General features: G+C 41.9%; 1 long non-coding RNA gene across 1 annotated transcript; it reads left to right on the forward strand.

The window, feature by feature from the left end:
- Positions 1 to 2,149: 2,149 nt before the first annotated feature.
- Positions 2,150 to 15,052, forward strand: LOC140843714 (uncharacterized). The gene is made up of 3 exons (XR_012121711.1): positions 2,150 to 2,656; positions 12,869 to 13,016; positions 13,735 to 15,052. It is a non-coding gene; the product is annotated as an uncharacterized lncRNA (long non-coding RNA).
- The last annotated feature ends 2,009 nt before the right edge of the window (positions 15,053 to 17,061 follow it).

Here is a 17,061-nt window from a genome sequence, read left to right on the forward strand (position 1 = left end):
GCGCATGCGCATGTGTTACTGCACTTCATCCCCCACATGCCCTTCCACGAGGACATTTTTATTCTCATTTTAGAGATGAAGAATCTAAGATGTTCAGGAGCTTAACAGATCTCACAACAAGGAAGAACCTGAACTGGGCCTCAAACTAAGGTATGCTTGATTCCAATGTCCCTTCACTTTTTACCACACCCAGAGCCTCACCAGAACATTGGCCTCACTGAGCATGTGCTGAGCAGGTACTCACATGCTTTTGTCTTTCACATATGTTCCCTTTGCCTGAAAAATCTTCCCCCACTTCTTTCCATCCTTTCCTCTTCATCTTCCTCTACACACACCACGGAAAAGCACATATACAGCTCTTCATGGAACTCTGATTCCTCCAGACAGAGCTAGGTGACCCACTCTAATATCCTATGCAACCCTTTGCTTATCTTTTTCTCCTTCTTGTCCACTTGCTCCTTTGGCACAAGAATCTTGTCATATTTTTCTTTGCATCTACCAGGCCTAGTATAGTACTCAACTTATAGCCATTATTTGAAAAATGATTGTTGGATGGAATTTTAAAAAGCATGCTAACTTTGATAATTAAGATTATATTCAGGCATATTAATAGTTTTCGCTGAACTAAGCAATCAAAAGAGTGAAAGGCTAAAACCATTGTCTATGTAGTTTCAGAAAATCCTTTGCATATGCCAGTTGCACCAGGCCATGCATTCATTTATTTATTCAATTATTCAGGCTTCCCTGTGCAGGACATTATATTCTTGAACTAGGCATTCATGCATTTGGTCATGCATTAAGAAAATGGGCAGATACAAAAATCAACTGGTTTTATGTTTAGATGGCACTGGATTCTTTCTGTTGTTTTGTTTTTGTAATCGATACTATGGCCTACACTGGGTCAGCCACTTGACCCCCACCCCCATCTGTATTCTCTTACATAATAATTACATAATAATCTCACATGATTATTACAGATAATCATGTGACAGTGCTGACTAATGACACATAATTTGGACTATGCTAATGCAGTTTTTGTGAAAACTGTGTGTTCTTCTTTAAATAAAACACAGACATAGCTGGATTCACACTGTCTCTGCTCCCTGCTGTGAGCACAGGCATAATAAGGCCAGGGGAAGCGGTAACCACCCTGAAGTCATGAGAAGCGAGTGTGGTGCTGAGCACAGCAGCGGTAAGGCAGGAAGAGGCTTCCTCGCCATGACAGGGCACCACTGCTGCGCAAACCCACAGATGGTCCCTATCCAAGACTTCCTGCCAAGTAAAAATGAGAGAACCCTACTTATTTAAACTACAATTGACTCTTAAACAATGCTGTGCTTAGGGGCATGCATTTGAAAATTCCCCTCCTGCAACAGCTATAAATCCATGTATCACTTTGACGCTCCCTAAACTTAACTACTAGTATCTTACTGTTGACTGGAAGCCTTGCCCCGTACATAAACAGTTATTTAACACATATTCTGAGTGCTGCATGTGTTATATACTCTATTCTTTCGATAAAGTAGGCTAGAGAAAACGAAAATGTTTTTTCAAATTATCACAAATCAACAAATTTTCTAATGTACTTACTGAACAAAATCTCTGTATGAGTGTATGAGTACATGAGTGTACAAATGTCTGAGTGCATGAGTGTATGAGTGTACGAGTGCATGAGTGTGTGAGTGCATGCGTGTACGAGTCCATGAGTGTTGAGTGTGAGTGCATGAGCGTGAGTGCATGTGAGCGCGAGTGCGTGAGCACATGAGTATGAGTGCATGAGTGTGAGCACGTGAGTGCATGTGTGAGTGCACAGGTGTGCGTGTGTGTGCGAGTGCATGAGTGTGTGAATGCACAAGTGTGTGTGAGTACATGAGTACATGAGTGTGTATGAGTACATGAGTGCATTAGTGTGTGAGTACATGAGTGCATGAGTGTGAGTGTGTGTGTGTGCACGAGTGTGTAAGTGCGTGAGTGCATGAGTGGGTCATCGCAGCTCAAACCCTGCTGCTCAAGGGCCGACTGTAGAGCTGGTTGATTTTTCTCTCCCTTGGGCCAAATGCACCCTGTACAATACAAACCCAGTGTGGATATGACGTCAAAGGGGAAACTGCCTGCTGCAGGTGAAAACAGCAATCCTGTGACATCCGGTCTCAGAGGCGGGGACACTCGTTGGGTTTCATCTTGGCGGCATCTCCAGAGTCCAGAACGCTGGGGAGGTTGGGGCGGCGGTGCGCAGCAGGCTGGCAGTCGGCGTTCCCCACCTGCGTGGGCGCTGCGGCTCCCGGGCAGCTGCTCCTCGGGGCCTGCCCGAGCGGCCTTCCCGGCTGCACGCCTCGAGGGGCTCTGAAACCTCACGCGGCCGCTTAAGGGGCTTGAAGCAGCAGCAGTGTTTCGCGCAGCCTCGGAAGTTCTCTAAATTTGGCGAAATTCTGTGCGCACTTTGCTACAGTATCACGCAGGCCGGAGTCAGACGGTCCTGGGAAAGGGCCCTGCCGCGCACTGCCTGCAGTTCGCTGCCGCCTCCCTACGCCACCACCGGGCAGGTGCGGCAAGACGGACGCTCGGCTTCGCGGTGCCGGCAGGTGTTCGGCGCTTTCCCTGCCAGGACCCGCCGTAGGTCAGAGCGTGAACGGCATTGGGTGGATTCCGAATTTAGGTAATTGCGCCTAACATCCCTCCATCCACCTTTAGGAGATACCTTAAAGGGGAATTCTTCCTCCTGTCAATCCACTCTAACGAAAACGTCCTGATTTATTTTCAGTACTCAATACACCTGTGAGAAAATACCGGTTGCCTATGTACAATTATCTATGAGCTGTCATTGTGAGGGAAACAATGCTGATACAATGTGCTGGTGTAGATCTCGGAGTGAGGCTCGCTGTGCTCACGATCTGTCATCCTCTGAAAACTTTTTCTCTACCGCTACTATTATTCTTCCTTTTCAGAGATTTTTTAATGAAGGATTAATTTTGAGTCTTTAAAACTAGTTCTTTGTTAATCTTCATAATCACTTTTACTCTACAGAAAACAATACCAAATATATGACTTAAAGTGGATTTTTGTGCTGTAATAGTCCTGCCTGGAACGTCCAAGGAGAGAAATTACTCTCTGGAGAACAGTCTAACTAGTCCAACAGTTTGCTTGAGGAAAGCCCGAAGCAATAGGTTATTTTCACTTTGTTTTTAAAAATAGAAACATATGCAGCAGTATGAGTTCAGTGTCTGTGAACGTGCCATGTCCCAGCCAGAAGACATGAAGTCCTTAGTCTGTTAAGAATTAGTCAGATATTAAGAAGGCCTTTTAATTCTCCATTTTCCTACTCTCTTCAGAGGTCATGAGCTCTAACCAGTACAATAGTTTGCTTTGACAGGTCTCTAAATTGTGCCAAGATGTTAGTTATGAGAAACAGATCTTTCAGTTTGCCTCGCTGTGGCCTTCCTTTGTTTTCTGTTCAGGTATTTTCCCACCTCCTGCACAAGTTAGTATGTCTGGAGAATTTGTATTGGGTTTGCCTCTGCAAAAAAGTAATTGAATTCCTGTGTTGATTTTTTACCCCTGTTCTAACCTTGCCCATCACCCCTTCTCCAGCCCAAGGGAGATCTAATTTTAGTTTGTGAGGGAAACGATGGGGAAGAGTCAGCTGACAGGTCAGGGCCAGGCAGTAATGAAACCCTGGGATCAGGTGTGGCCTCTTCAGCATCTTTCACAGGACACTAAGTAAGAATGAAGACTCAAGAGCACCTTTCAGAGAAAAGCAAAGGTGAGAGTGATATCAGGGGCTTGGCTAGGCAGATGTCCTGATAGCCATTGTCTGGCAGAACATCATTCCCAGCTGTGCAACTGGCCTAGTTTATGGAGGGATGCGGCACTTTATGGTAGAGATGCACTTTAAGTTATTTTATAACTGTGAAGGGTGTTAGACATAATCTATGAAGCAATGAAAACTATGAATATTTCACAGGTTATCTCCCAAGCTAGCTCCCCAGTAGTACTGATGCTGGGGTTCTTGTTCACGAAGCCGAAGAATGAACTTCACAAACACTCAATGTAGGAGAGCAAGGTACAGGCTTTTATTTAGAGATAAAGTGAAAGAACAGAGCTCCTGGCTTATGCCAGGAGGGGACAAGAGAGTCCGGGGTGGTGCGCTGTCTAGGGGATTTATAAGCATTTGAGAGACAAAGAACTAGGGATGCAGACCCACCAAATGGTCTCTAAATGTTTATTTTTAAGGAGACACTAAGTTTCTTATCAGGTTTTCGGACTGTTTTGCAGAGTCAGCATAAGAAATTTACTGCTTTGATTCTTTCTTAGAATAGCAGTTTCTTGGTTTGGGAGTGTATCAATCAAGGCTGCTTGTCTTGCTTTCAGGGTGAGCTGAGTTATTATCTGTTTGTTAAATAGTAAATTACGAATTTTACTTCTTAATTTCTTATCTTTAAAATGGAATCTTTCCTGCCCTTCACTATGTTGTTTATGGCTGGGTCTGCCTGTGATATTAATTGCCCAGGTTATATATTACTTGATTAGGGACTGTAGGAGGAAAAGCAGCATCTGGATAAAGTTAAAGATAAACTGGGCTTTTTAGCAGGTTAAAGTTAATTTTACAATAGCCTCATTTAATTGACACAAACAAGACATGGGCTATGCTGAGGTATTTTCTTACCTGGGGGATGTTCAGACATTCCAGGCCAGGTTATTCCTGGCTTTTTAGTTTTAACTCATCTTCACTGAAGAATGCTTATATTCTTGGTTTGATATTTTACTTTAGAGAATTAATGTGACTCTGTCTTTGTTTAATTGTTTAATATGGAGTTTTGGTAGGGGTCTTTTTCCAGAGGCCCTCACCCTGCTCTGCCTACACCCACCCACGGTCCCTGTCTCAGTACCACTTTTACAAGGCTGTGTTTTATGTTCCTTTGGACATGGAGGTCAGATCACTATTTTGGCAGCAGACAGCGGAAACAGCTTGGCTGTGTTCATGCTCCTGAGTGTATATAAACAGCCACAAAATTTGGCTTCTTGATCTGAAATGACACCTGATATGGAACTCTCCGCTAAGGAGGTGTCAAACGTAAAAATTCAGCAGAGAAGATGCCCGAGTCCTGCCGAGCATGCATACGGAGCAGAGACTGGGACTGGTAAAGTGAACTCTGTAACGACTTTGACATAGTTCTCCACACATTCTATTGGGAGGTTGGTTTGGAGCTTAGTTAGGGGATAAAGAGCTCTCTGGAGGCCACATCAACAAAATTACACTGAAGATATTAAAAAGAATACTTCATATTTGTTTAGTGTTTGCAAAGAGCCAGACACTGTTAAGTATTTTCCAAACATCTTTTCGTAAGTTTACGATTAAAGTTTTTGAGGAAGGCATTGTTATGATACCACTTTGACAGTTGAGGGAACTGAGGTTTAGAAAGGCCCACTAACTACTGAATGGTTAACCCAGGTCTGTCTGTGTCCAGAGCTCCAGAGCCTTAACTGACAGACCCAGCTGAATATTCACTCATAATTAAGATAGGTGTTACTCCAAATAAAATTAGGACATAATAATCTGGAAAACATGAATAATCATTGGACCCCAAAAGGGTGTTTGTAAAGTCAAATCCTGAAGTATCCTATTAGATAGCTATTGAGACTTGAAATTGCACATGGATTCAAATAAATTTATATGTTTGCCCCACATAGCAATTAATTTCAGAATAGCAAGTTTGTCAACAGGACAATCCCTCCTTTAAAATCCTCATTTAAAAAATACAAGCATTGTGACCATTTTGTCGTTTTGCATTTTACCGAGACGCTCATAGGCCCTTGGCTGCGCTATCAGCCTTCTCCTCCCAGCTATTCAGGAGTTTCTGATGGCCTCACCCTGTTAGGTGCAGGTTAATGAGCTGTCAGAACTTCACTTGTTAAGTTTCTTTAACGCACAGTGATGAAAGGGTCGTTTCTCCCAGGAAAAGCCCCAGGTAGGTCAGTGGAAGGCACTTACCCAGTGCTAGTACCTGAACGGCAGTGCCTGCTCTAAAGGCTGGTATGTTTTCGCCACTAGAGGGCGGTGCTTGAAAGAGTAACAGTCCTCACTTCAGGCGAGGCGGCACCACGGGCTGGAACAGTCCCGTCATTGCTCCTTCCCCTAACCCTCGTGCACAGCACAGAAGGATGTTATGTCTCTGGAGGCTAAGGAGAAATAAATATGTTTGCTCTAACATGACACCGAAATCGACGATGACTCTGTCTTAACTTGCTGAGCATGGAGAAAGAGAAATGCCAGTAAAATGTAATATTCAGAATTGCCAAAAATAGACAAGACATCCTTATAAATGTAGGTGAAATTCTTTTTTGATAAACTCTTAAAGAGAGGTTATTTGTTGAAGCTGTGACCAAATGCTCAGAATAATAATCTGTGTTGCTCTGGTTTGATCATTAGAATATACTGTGCTGAACAATGCATTTCAATAAACATCTGTTTTTCCTTCATCAGTTTAAAAGTCACATATGTTGTATGGTTCAAAATACAAGCTCAAAAAATGTGTGTTATTTAGTAATTTAGCTTTGCCCTTTGGGACGGGGATCAGCGCTGTAAGGGCAGAGGCCAACCCTACTTGAAGATCTGTACGAAGGCTGTAGAACCTTGCCAAGAGCCCCTTTTGATCACCTGCTAGAATCTTCCAGTAAGACTGTCACTAATTAAATAGACTGCCAAGTGGAGGCATTGTTTCCTGAAACGGTAATTAAAGCCCACAGTCCTTGGGTCTTGTTAAACCTCTGCTTTAACAAGGACAACTGGGACCCTGAGGGCCTAATTGAGGATTCCTGCTGTCCAGAAGGAGCTGCTGAGGGTTGGGGGACGTAGGAATACAACGAGAGACTCTGTTGGAGGTTTATCCAAGGGTCCCAAATCCAAACTTCTCATTTTTTCCGGGAGTCAGCCCTGATAATCCACCAATCAGCAAGTACTTGCTGGGTTCCTAGAGAATCACAGAACTGGAAAATACTGGGGAACTTGGCACAGTGCTGGCTACTGTAGGTTACAAGAATTGTAGGCTTTTCCCTGCCCTGAATACCAAGTAAATACACTCATCAATACAAATGCAAGGTGAGGGATACAGTGAAACTGGAAAGAGGCCTGACGTGAGGATAGGGGAATGGAGGGTACTACTCCCATCTCCATTCAAGAAAACCAGGTACCTTCTCTCTCAGAGCTGACAGTCTAGTGAGGAAGATAACATGACTCCCAACGGGGCATCACTTCCCTAGTCGGAGGGCAGCCCTTTGGGAGGAGCATTCCCTTGGTGAACATTAGGTATTCACTCTCATCCATTCCCTGCCCTTGATTGGAAGAGAATAGTTCTGGGGACCCCAAAGTAAGATGTGTAGCAAAACTCACCACAGTCTGAAAGTTCAGGATTTCTGCCTAGTGCTCCCTAGCTGTGTGGCTCTGTATGGTCCTGCACCAGTCTGTGCAATACCAGCGGTTTTCTTCTTTGTCAAATGAAATTACAGATACTCTCATGTCACAGGATTCAGTGTGTAACTGGGCAGGAAGTGAGCATAGAGGCTACTCTGAGCACTTACAGAGCTCTTCCTATTACAGACCCATCATGAGCTCATGGACTTTACTAATTTCAAAGGAAGAGGCATTATTCAGCCTTCAGTTTGGATGTACAAAAATTGAACCCAGATAGAGACCTGATTATTCACATTTCAAATGGTCCTTAACTTTAAACGCTTCAAAGGAGAATTTAAAAAAAATAAACATTTTTTTTCAATGAATTGGCTGCAATTGTAGAATGCTAGATCTAGAAGTGATTTTAGAGATCTTCTAGGCACTCACACTTCTCCCTTCATGATTTATAGATAAGCAAATAACAATCAGGCTGTTTTAGCTAAGTTAAGAGAACATTTTTGGAAGAGCTAGAACCATGTCTTTTGATTTTCAGCCCTGTGTGCTGGTCAGTTGAGAATTATACAAGATTAAAGTCATATGTAAAATAAAGTGACTTTAAAACCATCATGCTATTCAACAAGATTTGCTTGTTAAAGAATTCTACATTATATAACTATTTAGAAATCTATCTGTAAGAAATACTGAGTGCCTGTATCAAGAGTAATAAAAAATGTGTGCACAAATGCTACTTACTCTATGCAGTCATCAGCATCCAGGTTATTTCTCGTGTTATCGAAATCAACATGGCAATAAAATATCTCCTTCTCCTTCCAACCTCCTTATTAAAAGGCATTAAATTTGTTTTTTTTCATACACAGAAAGATAAGGTTATTAATTATAGGAACAGCTCATCAGCAAAATATAAAATAGGATGGTCATTTGATAGTTTAGCTAAGAAGAAAAAGGAAAGGAGGAAGCAAGAAATTCAGAATAAAGGAAAGCTTAGGGAATAAATATGAGATCTATATTTATAAAGGATTTAGTACTTGTAAATTGAAATATTTCCTGGAAAGCATTTGCATATTTTAAAAGAAAGGAGATACTGCATGGTAAGTATGTAAGAATGTATATATGTAAACTGCCATTTAAAATTAAAGAAATGAACTGTTGTGTAACCTTTGCTAGAACTTCTACAAATAAAAAAGATCACCTTGTTTCCAGGGTGGTCCTGGCAGAATTGTGGGTGGCTGAGGGACACAGGGTAGGAGGGAGAGGTGACCTCAGAAACCTGAATTTGAATCCTGTATAACCCTGTCAGTAACTGGAGTTTGAGAGTGTCTTATGTTATGAGAACTTCATTTCACAGTGACTTAAAGTAAGTATTCTGCAATAAAAAGCAGGGGATTGATTATCCTCTCTCCAGAAAGCAGAGAACTGGAGCACTTGATTCTGTCCCTTTTGGCCCTTGTCTAGAGCCCTGCTGTTAAATGGGCAGCCGGCCCTCTGCTGCTGTTTTCTCACCTGTCGTGCAGAATGTGTGGGCAATGGCTTGTCAGTGTTGTGTGTCAGCCAGTGACCTCAAGGCTGGATTCACAGGCATTTGATTTCTGTGAATTTACATGTCACAGTCACAGGTTTTAGCTTGCCCCACAAAATAAATCAGTGAAAGTCATTTGTACTGGTAGAAAGGTTTTCACTCTAATTCATCTGAAACATATATGGACATAGTCATCTGAAACATATATACAAATTTTGCAAATCTAATCATAACCCCTAGTTTAGAGGAACAGAGAGACAGTGTAGTTGGAGACCGTTATTCTTTTATCATTCTTTTTTACTTTAGTAGGAAGGAATACTTTAAATAATCTGGGTGTTAGGGAAGCAGAAGTTTAAATTCACAAAGCTTTATGGCTAGAAGCAGCAGTTTTTATATGGAATTACAATGTTACATGTATATTCTCTGTCTACCACCTACCTTTCTATTTATTATAAGTAGTTTTCCAAAACTCTTTCATGTGTAGAATCTTAAAAAAATAATTTTATCTGAAAATGTAACATAATATAAACAAAGATGCTCTGCTTAACTGGGAAGAAACCCACACTGGGTTTTGCCACATCCCCGCTGTGTGTTTGGAAAAGGGGCAGTGGTGGCTGAAGGAGCAGCTGTGACCCCACAGTGGCTGCTTCAGGTGATTTCCAGAGGAAATGCTTGTAAACCAACCTATGTCACCAAATAGGCTGCTTCAGCCTTTGCCAGACCAGAGATAAATAATTCTTTATCATTATTTAAACAAAATACATAATCCTCCTTTTTAATCTATATTGACTGAAAAAACGGTATCAAAACTAGCAAATACTTTAAATAATGAATCTTAAGTGCTAAGCATCCCCCCAGTCATAACTCACACACAAGCAAGGACCCCTTCTAAGCCGCTGATGAGTAGGGTAGTTCAGGGAGAAGCCAGCATTAGCTGTTTGTAAAGGAACTTCAATTTATGGTCTCTTCTGCAGTGGAAGGTGCTGGATGACTCCTCCTTTATTTACTTGCATTTTTATTTCAATCTATAAAGAATTTGTTTTGGTTGTTTGAATATATGTGTAGTTGACAAGTGGTGTTGAATAATGCATTTGAGTCAGTATTGGTCCAGGACTGTGAGCTCTGGGACTCACAGCTGCTTGACTTTAGCTCTCGGCCAGACGCTGCATGGGATCAGGCGTCTTGGGGCGGCACTGGGGCCAGATCCTTTTCTGTTGCGTCTGGTTCCTCCTCGTTCTCTCCTGATCCCTATTCAGACTGTTTAATAAGAGCATACCACTTTTCTCCAAAAAAGATTGCATTTGTAGAAGATTCCTCTTGAGCTTCTGTCATGTAGGACTGAAAACTCCACAAAATGCAGTTGCTATTTTGGGTTTAGCCAAAATAATTTTACAAGATTTTGAAGGCATAGGGTTCCCACTAGTTGTACTTCACTGGTAAAACGTTGCTTTTTTGAACCCTTGAATTCGCTCCTCAGGATGTTCAGATAAAGCCCAGCGGATCAGACTTTATAGTCCTAGGGACAACATGTTACAGTAAATGTTAGAAATGTGTGAGCTAGGTGGTTAGATAAGATGTGGTTCTCTAGGACAATGGGGCAGCCCAGCCTGGTGGCTCGAGCGTGGGCGCAGCTACCCTCACACCCTTGCGTATCACATCTGAGGCCTGGGCACCTCCCAGGTCAGGACAGGCAGCAGCACCGAAGGTCTTCTCTTCGGTTGCGGCCTCAAGCTAGGGGCATCCTTGTGCTTACAAAGATCCCTTCAGGTTTCCAAGTGTGAGGGCAGTTCTTTGAAATTTATATATTTCTTAGTAAATCTGGTTCAGTGCATTGGTCCCAGGCAATATAATAGTTTTCAGTCCTTGGGCTATCAAATTAACCCTAAATGGATTTACTTCCTCTCATGTCTGTATTGGGAAGGAAGGGTTAAAATGTAAGCAGGGGTCGGGTAGACTATTGAAATAAAACAGCACTTATTCTCAGACATAAGAGCCTTAGAGCTTTACACGAGCATTTGCTTGGGATATTGGGAAGCCATTCACTCATTCTCCATTTGGTAGATGTTTTTTGGGTGCCTCAGACATGCCAGGCTCCGTGACATCTGGGTTACAATGAATAAGACACATGGCCTTTCCTTGCAGGTTATAGGTCAGCTCTCCACAGAAATAAACAATGAGGACTGGTAATGTACAGGTAGAAGGTGCACAAGGTCCTGAGGGAGGACCGAGAAGGGGGGCCTCGCCCAGCCTTGGCTATGAGGGTGGCTGAGAATTGCTGGACTACAGAAAGTGCGTGTGAGAGAGTGGCCAGAGGTGAGGAGGGACAGATCAGCTGCCATATTTTGAAGGGCCTTGTGCACCAAATTAATTTATCTGACCTTCATGTACCTTTGTATTTCTCAAGGCTCTGACATCCTGGTGTGGCCCTATCCCCAAACCACAGGAGAAACAAGCAGTGTCTTCCTGGAGCGCTGGTACAGCTCAGGGGTGGGTCATTTAGAACACTTGCCCCTGAAGGAGTAGGTAGAATACAAACTGCAGAACATTTCTAAGATGAATCATGAGATTCCTAAGATTTTCTGTGCTTGTGACGGTTAAGTTCAGGGTCGTACCTGCCAGCCCTCTCTCTCCTCTGCCATTAGGGAGCTCTAGTAAATGGCAGGCAGCTACATACATTGTTTTATGCAGATTAATGACAGGGGTCAATCTGCCCATGAGAGAGACCCCAGGCGCAGAGCAGGTAATCAGAGAAGGGTGAGGGCGGAAGCCAGGGGCCCACCAGGAAGCTCTTGCCACCATTGGTGCGAGAAATTATAGTGATAATGAGGGTAGTAGCAGAGCAGGGACTTTAAAAAAGTGATTTGCAAGACATTATGGAAATAGACTTAATGGATAATTATTGATTCATTGGTTTATTTAATAAACATTTACTGAGTGGTTCCCACAGTCCAGGCTTGGTTCCAGGTTTATAGCAGGGACTAGCACAGAAGAGATCCCTGCCTTCATAAGCTTAATATCAGCAGAGAGAGACAGGCCAGCCAAGTAAAGAAGAAATTAACTTAATCATGTAAATAAAATAAGTCATAAAATGACAAATGCTAGGAGGGAAATGAACTGGGCTATGCAATGCTGCCGAGGGGTATGGCTAAGGGGGCTGGGAAAGGGATCTGGAGAGTGAATGGGGATGAAGGCAAACATACTGGTGAATTGCATTGTCCTACACTGGGACCTGGAACACAAGAAGAAAGGAAGATTCGAGAAGAAATAATGTTGAGCTCAGTTTGGGAGATCCATGAGACCATGCCCGGGAGAGAAATACGAAGACATGAAGAATATATGAATATGAATAATATGTAATATATACAGGCATACACATGCACGTACATGCTCATGAGCAGACACACACGGAATCACTTTACTGAGAGGGGGACGTACTGAAACTAAAGATCAAAATAACAGCAATGTGAAGTGCAGGTGAGGTCTTGGAGCCTTCTTGAGCAGATAGGAGGGTTTGAATGAAAGAGCGATTATTCTTTATTAGCTAAGAGTCACCATCATGTTTGGCACGAATGGCATGTTCCCTCACAGTCGATAGATGTGTCATTCCTGGATCACGGTTTGATTTGGAACATGCACCACCCTGCTTTTGTTAGTGGAAATAGCCATCAGTGTAGGCACAGGGACCTCAGAGGAGCAGCCCATGCTGTCCTTAAAGGCATCACTTTCTCACCGTGCACCTGAACTTCAAAAAGGCACCTACACAGTCCCCAGAGAGACTCCAGGCTATAGTGAGGCCCATGCCCAGCAGCTCAGGGAGGCCATTAAGATAGTGGGGGTGTCTGGTATTCTTCCTTGTGAATTCCCTAGAGCCCCAATTATGGAATTTAAAACCCCAAATTCCAAGGATGTGTTGACAATGAAAACCCAATTTTCTTCTTGCCCAGTGTGAGACAAGAAAACCCCAGTCTGTATAAGGAAGAAGCCCAAGAAACTTTTTCTGAGAAGAAGTGGAGGAACAGCACATGAACGTTTTTTCCCCCGGACAGACTTCCTCTGCAGCTGAACGTCTTACTTCAGACACCATTGCTTAATGTGAGTATTTACACTGACCTTTAAACTTGTTGTTTGCTGGAGACGGTTTTCTGTGAGGCAGATTTAGCCAGGAAAGTGCCCACTGGTTTATGCTGAAACCCCTCATAATCATAAAAGCCAGAGATCTCACTGGTAAGGTCCTCCAGTGGCAACATTAAAGAACACCCCTGCCTTCAAGAAAAAAATGTGCCTTCATGAAAGGACACTAAATGAGCTTCTTTCCTGATGTGCAGCTTTAGACAGATCTTTTCATGGGTTATCCTATTGCTATAGATGGAAACGAGGGATTCTTTCCCAGGCCTGGGGTTCTGTGTTAAGACCATGCTTGAACACCACCGGTGTGCTGACTAGAGCCTGAAAGGCAGACACGGTAGGAGGACGTTGATGGTGCTGATTTGGTAATTGGTCACTGAAGGAATAGACTCAGAGAGCTGTATGGTAAAGGAAGAAACCAGGATATGAGTAGATGGCATTCACTTACCCAAAAGCCATGTTCAGGAGCTGACTGTGGGCATTGATTGTCCTTGTTTATACATACATGTATTTAACATGCTCAGAGTCTCAGGAGATCCTGGTACATGCCCACGCTCTCTAGCTGTTTCCATGCTAACCTAGGCTGTGGGGCCATAGACCCCCAAAAAGCCCCTAGTTGTCTAAGTCTAGATGCCTCAGAATATCCAGTGACCAAATACTTGTGCTCTTTGTGGTCTTTTTACAGGATAAAAAAATCAGCTGGACTCCATGAATGCAATTCTATAATCACACCATTCCAAACCAAAGAACTGGATGTAGTTGTCAACTTATTTAAAAGAGTAAGCTGAAAGCTGTCAGATGAACTACTGAGGGCCACCAAATGTCAGTGCCACATTAGACTGATGTCTTAATTAAAACAGTTTTAATTTAATATTCAAAAGAAACCACAATGCAGCATTCCCAGTTTAAAGATACGATGAAATTGAAATTAAGAAAAATTGGCATTTGCCTAATGTTCCTTAAAATGGGCAGGAAAAATATGCCCACATGGGGGCCTTTACATTTAGAAACATTTTCTTTCCTATTAGATGTCTCTATCTCATCAGGAAAACTCAGAAAAGGAAGAGGATTAATAAAGGAAGAGCCACAGCAAGAGGGAGGGACACCGTGTCAGGAGAACGGGCTGGCTGCTGCCAAGGGCAGAAAGGTGCATGGTGAATTCATCACTTTGCAGGGCCTGCCTCTCAATCTTACAAACTCAAAAATGTAATCTGGTCTATATTCCAAAGCTGATTCAGAGCACATTCTTTTCACTCTCTCAACCATCACAAAGATGTATATAAAACCAAAACAATCTTTAAATTTATAAAATGAGGAATATAATACCCAGTGGAATGGACAGTCACATTAACCTGACCAGCACATTCTCTTCCCCTAGATAAGCTTTTATGAGATGCCAAATTATGATCAGAATAAGCAAGATTTTATATATTCAGAAACATTCTACATCAGACCCTGATAGCCATCCACACAACTGGGAGTTTACTTGGGCTGAGTAATCAATTGTTTTTGATTTCTGGACCAAGATTTCACTCAATATTGAATATTTAAATCTAAATTGGAATTTTTTTTGCCCCATGCTCTCCTTTTCCCAATGCCTCTAGGATTAGTTCATTTTTAATTTATTACATTATCACAATTAATTAGACCATTGGCAATCCTTTAGGCCAGGACTCATTTTGACTTTTTTCAGGTTTCTTGAAATACGTTTGTGTTTAGCCAGTATATGTTCATGGTTCAACCTTCAGAGAGCAGCCATTAACTTAATCCAAGCCTAGCCCTCAACCTCACCTGGGAGAAAGACCCATTTGAGGGGTTTAGTTGTATCTGGGACAACAAAAAATCCAGTTTCCATTGGGTTGACATAAATCACATAATAAAGAAAAACTAAAATAATAGTGATTCTACATGCAAATCATACAGTTTATTTGGCACAATAGTTCCTTAATCTGATGCTTTGTTGAGAAAAATGTCAAGCAGCTCTTTGTGGTATAAAACTATCATTCTGGAGAAAATTTTTCTCATGAGTAATTATACAAAAATTAAATAAAAATGCTTCCACCAAGTAAATTTGTTAAATTGTACTCTTACTTATCAGGGCCTTGTTTCATTGTCATCTGTCTGTAAATACTAGAGAAGAATTTGCCATCACTTTAAGAAGAGAGTGACCGGCAGTTTTCAGTTGTAATTACTGAAAGACAGGACAGCAGTGTGTGGACTGCAAGCACTTTACAAAGGGTATGGTTTACGGATGAGGTAAAGCAGGGCTGAAAGAGGAACTGTTACTTATAATTCCATTACAGGTACCCGGAAAAGACTGGGGAGAGACAGTGTCATTGAGTTAATGAAGATTAAATTCCAATGCATAATTATGAACCAATTTACAGAGAAAAGCATCCTTCAGATGCAGACAGCACAGAAATCCATCATGTCTCAATGAGTGTGAAGTTACAAACACTGGAGAGAAAAGATGGGTGAGAGATAAGTACTTACAGTGGTTCACTGCTTTCCTAGTCATGAGATAAGGATATTAATGGAACCATGCAGGCCTGTTTTTCAGTTCAGATGAAATGGAAGCAGGACAGATTTAGAGTGAATGCAATGGTGCCTCAGAGAGCTGGACCTGAAGGAGGAGGAGGCATTGGGTGTTGCAATTCAAGAAGCAGGAAGGAGTCTTTGCCTCAGAACACCTCTGCCCCTTACTTCCTGCCAGGGAAATTCCTCCACGGGATTTCTCCACGATGGTGGCATGATTTCTATTCAGATTCAAAATGCCTTTGGGAATGAAAGGCCATTAAGCAGCTGCCAATTGTTTACTTTTCAGTGGGAAATAATTTTGTAACATTTATTTCACAACAGTTTATTTATATACCAGGTCCTGTAGGGATACAATATAGAATGAATACAGATATGATTCCTGTCTGATTGATCTTAGATTTTAGTTGGGGAGGCAGCCCATAAAAAACTGTTTGCCTATCAATGGAGATAAGAGCAATGCAGAAGGGAAAGGTTGGCCTCAGAATGTACATGACCTCATCCAGGCTGGGGTCTAGGGGACGTTCTCAGAGGAAGTGATCTCTGTGCTGCCTGCGGAAGGCTGACCAGTAGACAGCCAGGTGAAGAGAAAGATGGAAAGTCACTCTGGATAAAATAACAGTATGGTCAGTATCCATGCAATGGAATATTATTCAGTCTAAAAAGGAAAGTAATACACGTTTAACAGAATTAGAAATGAGAAAGGAAAAATCACTACAAACACCACAGAAATACAAAGAATTATGAGAGAAACCATGAAAAATCATATGCTAATGAACTAGATAACCTAGAAGAAATGAACAACTTTCTAGAAAAGTACAACCTTCCAAGGCTGACCCAGGAAGAAACAGAAAATCTAAATAGACCAATTGCAACAAGGAAATTGAATTGGTAATCAAAAAACTACCTAAGAACAAAATCCCTTCACCAGATGGTTTCACTGCTGAATTTTATCAAATATTTAGTGAAGACTTAATACCCATCCTCCTTAAAGTTTTCCTAAAATTAGAAGAGAAGGGAATACTCCCAAACTCTTTCTATGAGGGCAAAATCATTCTAATACCAAAACCAAAAAAAGACACCACAAAAAAAAGAAAATTACAGACCGATATCCCTGATGAACATAGATGCAAAAATACTCAACAAAATATTAGCAAACTGAATTCAAAAATACATCACAGACACCATCAGCAGAACAAAAACACATCCTACAGTATGGGAGAATGTATTTGTGAATAACATATCTGGCAAGGGGTTAACATTCAAAATATATAAAGAACTCACATGCCTCAACACCCAAAAAGCAAATAATCCAATTAAAATATGGGCAGAGGATATGAACAGACACTTCTCCAAAGAAGAAATTCAGATGGCCAACAGGCACATGAAAAGATGCTCCACATTGCTAATCATCAGAGAACTGCAAATTAAAACCACAGTGAGATATCACATCACACCAGTTAGGATGGCCACCATC

Source organism: Manis javanica, chromosome 10 (genome assembly GCF_040802235.1).
Source record: "Manis javanica isolate MJ-LG chromosome 10, MJ_LKY, whole genome shotgun sequence".
Classification (NCBI taxonomy): Eukaryota; Metazoa; Chordata; class Mammalia; order Pholidota; family Manidae; genus Manis; species Manis javanica.